The sequence below is a fragment of the Cupressus sempervirens genome, chromosome 6 (assembly GCF_028749045.1).
Source record: "Cupressus sempervirens isolate cs-2001-9-10 chromosome 6, ASM2874904v1, whole genome shotgun sequence".
Taxonomy (NCBI): Eukaryota; Viridiplantae; Streptophyta; class Pinopsida; order Cupressales; family Cupressaceae; genus Cupressus; species Cupressus sempervirens.
The window spans coordinates 127,967,793-127,980,402 of record NC_143123.1 but is presented as its reverse complement, the minus strand read 5'-3'; the positions used below and the strand labels follow the sequence as shown (position 1 = coordinate 127,980,402).

At 33.9% G+C, this 12,610-nt stretch overlaps 1 protein-coding gene across 4 annotated transcripts in view; it reads left to right on the top strand.

Annotated features, from left to right (window-relative positions):
* Positions 1-12,610, top strand: part of LOC149551559 (uncharacterized) — an 83,701-nt gene that overhangs the window by 46,448 nt on the left and 24,643 nt on the right. The window contains exons 2-3 of one of the 4 annotated variants that reach the window (XM_089787052.1): positions 4,318-4,528; positions 4,634-4,721. The exons of 1 other annotated variant lie outside the window; for it this stretch is intronic. The gene's annotated coding sequence lies outside the window, so the exon portion shown is untranslated. Of the gene's footprint in view, positions 1-4,317; positions 4,529-4,633; positions 4,779-12,610 lie in introns of those variants that run through there. 2 more of the 4 variants (XM_089787054.1, XM_089787056.1) reach the window with 2 other exon arrangements.

Below are 12,610 nucleotides of genomic sequence, written 5' to 3'. Positions count from 1 at the left end.
TACAAAAAATAGTAAGCTTGTGACAAACATTATATTAGTAATTTATGCTAGGTAGCTTCCAAGTGATGTAGTAAATTTGTTTCTTAATATGCTATTTATTGGTCAATGCAATGTAAGTGTATTCTTACAATAGGCGTTTATAACCTCAAAGACTCATTGGATGGAGTCCCAACAAAGAATCTCTATATAGGCCATTTTAGTGCCCAAAAATATTAAACAAAACATTATTGAAGATAGATTTTCATTATGTAAATCAAGTAGTGGATCACTTCCCATTATATTAATCTCCAAATTAAAATTTCATTTCAAGTATGAAGACATTAAACTTGTCTTTGCAGCTAGAATAGCTAAAAAGATTGATTATGGAGGTCTTACTTGAAACTTGAGAAGGTCCAACCTTGAATATTCCAAAGATGATAAAAGGAATCAGAAGCATCAATTAAAATGGAAGAATCTACTAGCCTAAAGATAGTCAAACACATAGTTTAAATACCTATAACTTTATGCTTGCATTGATGCTCTTATGTCATCATCCTCACTTCTCCGATCAACCCCATTAACAATTTCTACCATGTTTATTACCACTTGATGGGATCTATTGCTATTGTATTGCTTTAATGAGGAAATATGGTTCTAAAAGGTTGTGACATGTTGATTAATTTAAACTTTGGATAGTTGCCTTCATTGCCATTTTCTAGAATAAATGATTGTATCCTCTTTGCCTCCTTAGATAAAGATAAGAATTTTAGCTTTTGGTTGTTTAATTTGACCAAATAGACCATGTTGTAAAATTCCCCCCCGACAACAAGAAAAGTGTAGACATCTTTGCCTCAATTTAGTCCAAACCAACATCTAATGTTGCCAAAATCTCTACTCACAATGTTCCAGGTGACAAGTTTCACCACTTCTTTTACTCTTACAAAATTTTGAAATACTTAAAATAAACATAGAGGCAACTTTAAAATTCACTACATAAAAAATTGTTCCCTTCAAACAGTTAGAGTCTAGTGCTAAATTTGTTACCTACCATACAAAGCCACACTTGATGACCAATTTAATGACCAACTTGTACATAGGATACCAACCCTCTAAATTCCATCTACCTTATCTCTAAAGAAAAAGAAGAAAGAAAGAAAAACTTAGGCTCTATTGATCATACTCACCAAGGCTCTTCAAGGATTCTTTGCTTCCACTTGCTTCTATAAGCAAGGCATGATATTTTTAATGCATCACCTTTCATCATCATCCTTCAATATATACATTTCAAATGTGTACTCATGGCATCACAATTGATAATTCAATGGTTGTCCAAATGAACCTTTTAAAAAAAAAAATGATTATCCCGGAAGGAGAATAAAGAAAACAACATTGTTATGTCAATTGGATTGGGATCTTAAACCCATTTATTTCTCGAAGCTTCTCGATGATCAATGATGCTCTAATGTATCCCATAGAACCAATCTCAAAATTTGCTGATAAATTCACAATAGGTTTCCTTTCTTGTAACAATGTCCAACAATTAGTTCCCTTCCTGTAGCAACCAAGTTAGTTTGAGAATGTTTTCTAGTTTCTCAATTAGGCCAAGTTTTATTGTAGATTACATTTAAAATTACTAATAATCTTTAGTTATGTGAATTATTAAAGAATCCGCGAGTTCCTAATTGAAGGCCCACCACTGAAGAATGCACTTCCACTTGGTTAATTGTCTCTTTCACCACATTCTTTTAGATATTATAATGGGAGACCTAATGCAATTTCAAGCAATACATCCAACTTTTGAAGCTCTAGAATTGCCCATCGACCTAATATAAATATTTAAGGAAATGTGAACCTTACATCTAGAGGTTGTGAAGGTTAACATTGTCGCTCTTTATTAAACATTGGAATAAACATAGTTTGCTTGTAGAGTGTGAGACACTAGAGAGACAACTTGAGAATGAGTTAGGGTTGCCAATGATTTGACTAAGAAGATTTTCCAAATGTCTTTCTTTTAATCGAAAGCCCTTAGCGGTCCAATAATGATGCTTGTTAGAGGCATGCTTTGTCATTATCCATAGTGGGTTTCAAAATTGAAAGTATGTTTTCCACCAATGGGGAATCCCTTATCGTATGTTTAATGGATCGCTGTAGAAAGAATATAGTAATAAAATGATTGTAAAGTGCATGTTAAGACAAACATATTTATCCTATTTGAATCTTAATTATTTCTTTACAATTTTGGTCAAAGTTGATCTTGACACAACCGTATTTTGTTGGTAAGAAAATTACTTATTTTGTTAATGACATACAATGATTTAAAGGCTTTAAAAGGGTGCTGAAGAAATCCCCTAAGTGGTAAAGGCATAAATAAATTCAATCTAAACTAGGGTTTTGAGCTTGGCTCTCATTAAACAAAAATATTCTAATACCAATAATGGACAACTAGGTTATCGTAGATATAGTAGGGTCCATGTTTGACAGTGGCAAGGCAAGGTACTAGGTTGGAAACCCTAAGAGGAAATCGATTGAGCCTAGTTTCATTTTATAGCATATTTTTAAATAGAAGTTGACAAGGGAATATTGATGAAAGCAAGCACACACATCATGAAATGTAGGGATCTCTAAGCTAAAATCAAGGAACCCTTTAGGGTAGATCCATTGCCTCAAAATATCTCGGGTGAATTTGTGAGCTTTTGTATAAGCTAAGCTATTATCATCATTATCAACTTTGGTTGCCAAAGCATATATATATATATATATATATATTACAAATTTAAAGGTTAGAAGACATATTTGATTTAACAAAATAAAAGCAAACAAGAGGATCTATCATATAATGATTCAAAAAGTGATTTGTGGTCTACTCAAGCATTTTCAAAACCTTTAACAAATCTTGAGCAAATATTTTCCTACCCAAACTTTAACCTTGATTTTTTTTTATATCAAATATAGAAAGAAGATTAAAACCATACTTTATTATGGACACTTTCCCTCTCGTGTTTCTTTAAGAATTTAACTTTTTTGATTTCATGCGATCTATTAAATTAAGGAATAAATATAATATAATATTTTTATTTTTCATTTTGTACATTATACAATTAAACATTTCATGCTTTAATAAATAATGATGATATCAAGATTTTAGGATTTATGTGCTATAAAATAAAATAAAATACTATTAATATTTCAGATTAAGTGGGCCATTACTCTATGAAAGGAAACACCATCATATAAATCATGCTAATCGACAATTCTAGTTACATCTCTTGAACTTCTTATATTCCTTAAATAATTAATTTAAAAATAGAATGCATCCTTTGAAAGGTGGAAACAATTGTATGAATATTTTGAAATGAACATTTCTAATCATGTCTAAATTGTCTCCAATACTATATTACCTCTAACTCTTATTAGAACTACCTCCAAACCACGGAATACCCTTAAATATGTCTTTATTCTCCCCCTCACATTCTTATACCTCTTAAATTCAAAGGAATGCCTATTGAATACAATTAATTATTAATAAATAAAATATTTTTATAAAACTAATATATAAAATAAATTAGTAATGGTATGTCCTTTTAGAAACTCTTATTTTCACACTTCTTAAAATCTTCTAGAACCTTTTGAAATCTACTTGAAATATCAACTATCTATAAATTTGATGAATTAATCTCTAATTTTTTTTTTAAAGATTTATGAAAGGCCCTCTACCTGTACAAGATTCCTTATCTTTAAAATGATATTTATGTTGCATAATCAAAACATTGTGGATATCTTTATCAAAGATTTCTTTGAACTATAATATCTATGCATGGCCCCGGTTCCCTTATAGGAGGATTCTTGGAATATAGCAAAGAAATTCCACCATTGTTGATGGTTTTTGATTTTGTATATTAGTTTATATTTTTGAGAATTTATTTGTTGAAGATAATGATTTTATGACTTAATGAATACAATTTATCTTTACAATGTTCCACCTTTCAAACTAAGGTGCAGATTTGAATAGGAAATACCCACAACCTCAAAGCAACTTTGCTCCCTAGAAGTATTATAAAAATAAAATTATTACAAATTAGAAATCATTTTAATTTGTACACATAAGGGACAAAGTCTGGGTTCTATCGGCTAAAACATAAGTTTGCAACAATTGATCACAGAGGTCCAATCCCTTCCGTCCATGTGGTAATAGTTTGAAAGAGTGTGTCCCACTATAAATTTTTTAGTTTAAACCAAATTTCTAATCGAAAGCAACACAAAAATAATAATAAAAGTAAAAATTTGAAAAACAAAAGGATACCCATATTCTAAATTCAGTCTGTTTTCGTACGATATAAGGTGCAGATTCATTCCGGAGAGCTTGGAGTGCGCTTAGACCGTTGCGTGCAAGAGTAATTTGAGGCATTTGTCTACTGTATAGCTTTCAAGTCAACTTAATAAAAATGGTCGAAGGCAAGGTCATTCATCAAACTTAGAAGAATTCCTGTTCATGCAAAATAAATAAACTGACAGCAGCACACAGTTTAAAAACTAATCGTTTTCTTCAAAGGTTGGTATTCTTACTTTTTGAGTCTTAAACATATAAATTTCCCAAGCAGATCATTTTTGCAGTCATCACTGTCTGTTCTCATACTGTTTGTGTTGGTCATATCAGCTTTGCTTTCTCAGCCAAAAAATGCTGTTCGAGTAATGTTAATGCTGCTACAACAATTGAGAAGCTTCTCAGCCGTAAACTGTAGCAGGTGAGACCGTGGGCCTTTTTATTTTTTTTGTTGTCATGAACATCCAGATCATCCATGGTACTCTTTCTACTTTTCTCTCCGTTTATTTAATAATTCAGGATTTGTTTTCGTGTATGTTGTGTTATACGTTAATTTTTGCTTGCGGCGAGAAACCCAATAAATAAATTCAACGACCAGTAGGAGACGAAATTAGATACTAATCTGGGTAATCCAATCATGAGCTCCTCCTCTAGAAAAATTAAGATAATAAATGAAATTGGGAATTTGTTTCTGATGAACAGAACACAACGTAACAGTTTTTCTTTCCTCTTTTTTCTTTTTCTTTTTCTTTTTCTTCTGAGCTATGTGCCCCTGTGGTGCAATGAAGATTGGGTTAACATTTTTCTTCCCTCCCTTTGTCATTTTTATCTTCTTGAGCATTCTATTGTAATTCTTTCATTCAATCTCAAAGTGCGAATATTGATTACAAAAATTCTCGATACAATTAAATCCAGAAACAACTGTATTGTTCATTATAAATTGTAAAAACCTGATATCAATAGCATTAACTTCTTATTACACTTGATGGTTGCTCCAAGCCTATAGTTTTCTCCCTGAGTATATGCATATTCCGTTTTATGTATTATGTATACAATTTAGATTTGTAGGTTTTCTAAATTATAATCCCCTTCTGTTGAGAACAAACTTTTCGGTTTTGGATTTTGATTTTTTTTCCAAACCAGCTAGAACATGAACCTAAAGACGCTCATTACATCATCGGTGGTAGGTGTTCTATCACAAAGATACCAGGTCCTTAGTTGTCTGAAATGGGGATTTTTGTTCCAACATTTGGATGTGTTTTCATTCTACCATGGATTTTGAGAAAGAGGTTGAGTTTAATAGACTCAATAGTCTATACCCCACTTGGAACCTCATTTTGTTTTTGTGTCCTTTTGACCATGACAGAATATAGGATGTTATATATATGCCAATGAATTCTGGGGCATCTGTCTCCTCGTCAAAGTCCTCATAGTGAGTGTGACACAGGCCAGCAACTAGGTATCATCGCAAATACAAAAAATCACATATGGAATTCATGCGTTTTGAGGCATGATTCTTTTTTCAGATGTTTCTTTTTGATAAGTTTTCCCTTTGATTTGGCGTTGTTCAGTGTAAGTCTTACTTTCATCTTTAGCATCAACTAGTGGGATCAGCTGCCATCAGACCAGTCAGTTCCAGATTTCCAATTTGCATTTATGTTGTCTTGAAAGGATAATATCTTGGTCGAGTTGTCACATGTTTTCTTATATATGTTCATGATTCCTGCAAGTAGCTATTTTGAATAAGTTTTGTTCGTATCGTTGATCATTAGTTGATAAATCAAACAGAGAAGCAATCTCATGTTATTCATGGTACTATCAGCAGATCAATCATCAAGATTTTGTTAGAGTCAAAAGATTCTTTTGATAAGCTGATCATTTTTCATTTTCCATATCTCATTTATTTTGATTGGCAAAGGTGGGCTGTATTTATGGGCCCTGACCCAAATAAAGGCGACATCTATCCAAATACAAAAAGCATTCGTTTGCCATAATTCAACTAAACTAAGTCCTAAAACATTCTATTAGGACTACATAGTTAGTGATAAGAGAAAATATTTTTAATATTTCTATGTCACATTGGTTAAGAATGTCACTGGTCACTCCAAAGCGTGTTGTCTTCAGTTCCCCAAAATCTACTGTATTACATAGACTAGGAATGCCCCCACAAGCCTCCAGAATATCATTTGCACCAGACTATGGCACATTGGTGCAAACCAGACTAGCCATGAGTCTATGTCCATACAGCCACCAATTCATGTGATTTGACTGTAGATCACAGCTTCAGGGCTCACCAGGTTCACAGGATTGTTGGCATGCCTCTATGTTGGGATGTTTGAGCTTGCAGAAGGCCAATTCTCCACTCTTCCGCTAAGCTAAATCTCACACTAGGCTTTATTTGTAGAGAAAAGAAGTCTAATAAACTTGTACTAGAAACAGCACAGATACAATCTGAAACAATTATAGGATAAATGGAAAGCAAAGACATTATATGATATTTTCTCTTAAGAAAACCCTTTTATGATACAAACCTAGCACCATAAAAAATGTCAGCTCTGCAAACACTCAACTGTTCTCCAATATAATTATAAAATTCACTTTCTTCACACTTAAGCATGCACTGTGTCATGCATTCTATAATTCTTGCAAAATATGAGTGCTTTAAAACATGGGTAAAAATAGAGAATCTCAAAACCACTTAAATATTTAAGAAAAACATTCTAATCACTAGCGAGGTTCATCCGCTCATTAATCATGAAAATTATACAATACTTTTCCAACACTACCAACCTGATCTCATGCTAGGGTCTAACACACGTCCTCTCAGTAGCGTTGAAAAGCTAATTCCATCTATCTCAATCCTAGGAATTGTTAGAGCACTTGCTAACCCCAGTACTCCATCCTGGTGAACCTGACAAAACTCTTCATTATACTCTGGTAAGTCCAGCAATAGCTGCTTCGTCTCTTAGACCCCATTGTCCATTATTAATGAGCCACTGCTTTCATTTAAAAGTTTATGCAAAACCTTAATATTAATATCTTACGTCATAATTCTTTGAATCAGGCAAAGGGGTATACTTTCATTAATTTGTCCTCATTGTACGAGGCTCATAGTTTGTGAAACAATCCTCTGTCACTGGGATCACATTCAAAGTTCAATAATAGAGCGGCTTCACAGCTTATACTTTCATTATAGTGCTCACTGCTGTCTACAATAGAAACCTATGTTCCATCAAGTTTATGGGACATGGGGACGCATTTAGGGGACAGGATTTTTTGAGGCTATTTTTGGGGATGACAGGGTGGCAACAAAGTGGATGGTATATAAAAATACATATACACTATAGAATCATTCATGATTTTCACATATACATTATAGAACTTTTAAAACACAACAATCTTCATGTTTATCAAGCATTTGATGCATTCTTGTAGATAATTAGTCTATAAACTGTCATGGAAACCCCAATAAATTGTTCAAAGCTCATATTGTTTGTGGTATCGGACCTAAGCAAGCACTCCCAGACTGTCCCCGTCCTCGGGACATCCCCGGTATGGGGATATGGGCAAAAAACCCAAGAATGTATCCCCATGTATCATAGAAAGAAACAGTACACAAGTTTTTTAACCGTAAGTTATGATTGCATGGAAAATTATGTAAAATAGGCAGAATCCAATATGATACAGCTTTTTAAATGGGAAGAGTTTCATCAATAGGTAATTGAATCCTGTAGCTCGTACAAAATCTCTACTTAGACTGGATGCAAATGTGAGGAGGTTGACTTGTGAGATTGGGTAAGGGGAAATTACATGCTAAAATAATAATAATACCCATGAAATTTAATGGGTGTGAAAAATGAAGTTGTTATGCCATTAAAACAAGAAGACTCAAAAAAGTACAAAAACAGTTAGATGTAAAATAATTCGCAGCATGTACTTATTAAAATGTGTCAATACGAGTGTCAAGTTGCATCCATCAGAGGATAGTAGGAGGCAAGCAGAGAACCATATAGTTAAGGCACATTACAACCCCTGGTTGGGAAGGATAGTTTCTTAAGGAAACTATGTTAAACAGCTCATTTAGTTTGGCACCAAAAAGGTTGGTTAAAACAAGGCAGCAAGTAGTTTGCTGAACATAGGAAAATTGTATGAATAGGCTGTTTAATTGATTTAGGAATGTTGGACAGATTGTATCACACAATGTAATTGGAGACTTATAACGTTTTTGTTAGGACATGGAATTAAGTGAAAAATATGTATACCAAAAGTATTTTTCTGATTTAACTGTGATGTTTGGTGATGCTTAATAGTAATACACATCAACTGAGATGTGAATGAATTGAAAAGTTTACCCCAGGGATTATTACATGCAAAGAATGTAATTAAATAACACATTCTTTTGTAACGTCAAGGGATTATGACATGCAAAGAGTGTAATCAAATAACAAATTCTTTTTGAATGTCAAGAATATGTGGGTCAATTGGGGCTTGATTTCTGGCTTTAGTTAAATGAGACAATCTCATTTAAGTATCTTTGTCTTTGTAACACAACAGGCAACCAAAAAACTATCTTGAAGAGTGTAGACTTTAAACCCTAGCTACTGAATTCAAGCATCCAGGCCCCAAACTGGATCCGGGTCTGTACTGGGTCCAGATTCGCAAATCGGTTAGTGCCCGATTCGCGCAGGGTCCGGATTTGACCCTGTGGATTTGTGGTCTGCAAATCCAGACAAACCCATAGGGTCAAATCCGGACCCTGCATGAATTTGTCACGAATCCACGTGAATCCGCACAAATCCAGGACCCATAGGCCAAACTTGGAATATATATGTATGTATGTATGTATGTATGTACTCATGAATCCTCACAGATCATAATGGGAAAAATAAAAAATCACGAATCCATGTATCCGATTCTCAAACCCAAATTCGACCCTGAACTCGAATGGCAACTAAGATTTATACTAAACAATAAAAATTTTTCAAAAGAAGAAAAACTTAGCCATATCATGCAATGGAGGTTTGAAAGTATTTCTGGGCCCGTAGTTTTCCTTGATTTTTGCTCAGGCAATGATCTGAGTTTTATTCTTTCTATTGATGGATGGTCATGCCAAATGCCTGATTGGTGATTTGCACTTATGAACTGCTCTTAAGTTCTTCCAAGCACCACAAAGTCTAAAATGGAAACTTTGAAACAAAGAGCAGGTTGATTAGGTGTTCAGGATTTATAAATTGGCTTGCTTTTGAGATATGCTACTATTTTTTTGTGGGTAAACGATATGGATATAAATCACTAGTCTGAAAAGTATCTTATTGACATAGCTCATATTATTAATCTAAGTTCTATATACTATTTTTAATTAGGAAAAGGGTAAAGGTTATGTTAATGAATAAGAGGAATAGCAGTATAGTCCATGACAGATAAGTCATAGATCTGGAAGATTTCCTGTTTGAGAAAGCATTTTTGAGTCTTAAAATGGTCGTAAATCTAGATAAGCAGTAAGATTCCCCAATGAAGGCCATAATTTGGGTGTATGGTCACTGTTTTGAGCAAGTAACAGAAAACGGACTAGGTCTAAACATAGGCCACTATTTCCCACATAGGAATTAGTTCCAGCACTGTCAGACAGATTACCATACCACAAAATTTGTAAAATCAGACCAGGAGAACAACAGATCTATTTGCATTAGAATTTCCAGCAAAACATCTGCCAACTTAAGTTCTGGCGATGGAGGAACCATTACCGTAGCTCTTAATAATATCTATTTTCCATGTCTTATTTAGGTTATCTTCCAACAGCAAGTGCCATGCAATTAGCCTTCACCTACAGTTCCTCCTTGTTGACACAATCACTTCCCCCAATTATCATCTGTTTAATTCTATTGAATATGTCAGACATAGACTGCATAGACCAAATCATCAAAATCCAGTTTCCTCCTTTGAAGATTGCATAGCTCAAGTTTCTGCCAATTCCCCTCTCAAGGCCAATGACTAGTTTTGAGGGTTTGAATTTTCAGCTCTTTAGTTGCATAGTGTCTTCCAAGTAAAAAACCATCTTCTCCTAGGCATTCTTTGCTTCCATTAAGACCATAAATTGGCCCTTCAAAGAATTTTAGATATTGATTTTTAGACTATCTAGTATCTACTCAAGTGATACCATACATTTTCTCCAAGGTCGACCTCCTAGACCTCCTTCCTTACCCTAGATTCCTCTTAGGATTAAGATAATAAACTAAAAAGGTTCGACCTATTCTAACAAACTCACTCAAAGCACTAAACACTACCAGCAGTTTTCTGAGTAGGGTAGGAGGTAAAAGAGAGGGTTCTCATCTTTAGGCACTATATGGCTGAGAGCAAGTTCATCCAGCTTCTCACTTAAATACTTATTAGTTCCAACAACATTGTACTTGGTGGGTTGTTGATGACTTTGTCCTCGGTGAAGATGCTATTTTGACCTCAAGTGGTGCCATCTTCTTTGTTGTCTTATTCATCCCTTCATGAGATGTCACAATTCTTGTATTAATGTTTTTAGGTTTGATGCATTTTCAGCCACAACATGGTGATTATAGAAATTCTTCAATACCTTTCCAGAGTGTGTGTTTGTTTTCTATCTCAGCATCCTCCATTAGTATCTGACTTTTTTTTGTTCCCATTATTAGAGCTTAGGAAAAAAGGAGTTATCTCTGAATCTCAATCTTCTTTTGTGATCAGTGTATTAGTCTGCCTGCCCTAATTAAATGATCTTTTAGATCTCCTTCATGATCATGACATATCTATTGTACCAAACATGATTCTGAAAATTTAGTGACAGTTCAAAAAAGTTCACCTAAGTAATAGTTCTCTTGTTCAAAAAAAATTTATTGACAACCTTAGCCATCTATTTGCCTCCATTTGCTCAAATTTTCCAGGTATCAGAAGAGCTGAACCATATCCACTACCTCAGCAAGGAAGGTTCTTGCTTTTACTAAAGCAACACATAAGAAAGTATTGCTTTTATTTTGAATTTGCTCGTAATCAGATGCTTCAGAGTTATTTCTATCTATATCTATTTTATTTTCAGTGTGCTGCTAGCCCACATTTCACTCCCATAAAGCTCCATCAAAATCATTAATAGCCAATAAAACTCTCACAGTTTTTCAATCACATAACTCAGCTTATACTCTTAATTTCAATGCAAAAAATGCTATCTAACCCTCCATAATTATCTTCCTTAATGAATATCTCATGATTAAGCCTGTACTTAATGTCTATCCCAAGATATTTGTTACATATTACTTCTACCCCTTATAAAAAGAAAAAGGTGGAAGCTAATTTCTTTTGGTTTGGAGAAGATCAAGATTTTGATCTTGTTGATGGTTGCATGCTCTTCTTCTTTCAAATGTGCTCTAGTATTTTGAGTGCTCTTTTAACTCATGAGTAAACCTTGTAATCAAAGTTTGTATACAAAAGAAGACTCGCGACATGTTAGAAGCCACACAACATGTCTTTCCAAAAGAATACACAATCACTTTAGCCACTCCTTTAATTTGTCAATATATACATTAAATAGGGTATGGCATAAAGGACATCTTTTCTTAATCCCTACGTCACTCCCAAACCTTTCATTGAGATGTGTTCATTTTTTTTCTCGAGCCTCCTCATTAAGCCTTTGATATGTTGCTTTATATTGTTTTCATATGACTAGATCCTGCATTCTAGTTCGTAACTGACTTCTAGGAACCATTTCAAAAGATTTTTTGAAGTCCATAAAATGACAACAAGCTCTTCATTTTGTGTTCCATATTTTCCAATGATATGACCAATGTCATGATCTACGCTAGATTATTTTGGTCTAAAACCTGCTTGTCCTTTTGCCATTTTCTTCTATCCATATGATGATTTATGCTTAATCATGCTTCCAAACATCTTTGCAAATAAAGAGTTGATTGTGATGATTTGAAAGTTAGAAGGGTTATAACATCTCTATGCTTGAAGAGAGGTGACACTAGGCTAGTTTTCCAATTTTTGGAGAATCCACATGGATTTGTGTTTTTGAATATCTTTATAATGAGAGTTGCAAGGTTCTTTATTCCCCATTTTAGGTGTTCTACTTGTCGCCCATCCATATCACATGTCTTGCTTTTGCCCCTTCTTAATACCTTTCTTAACATTCAATAAAGCGAATAAATGTATTGTTGCATTGATTGTGGGAGAGGGCTCTTCTATTGACTCATGTTCATGCAATCGCTTTTGCGAAGGGAAATCAATTGGAGTAGATTACCCGTAACTTTTAAATGCACATTATAGTGTTTAGAAATTGAGCACGTGTAA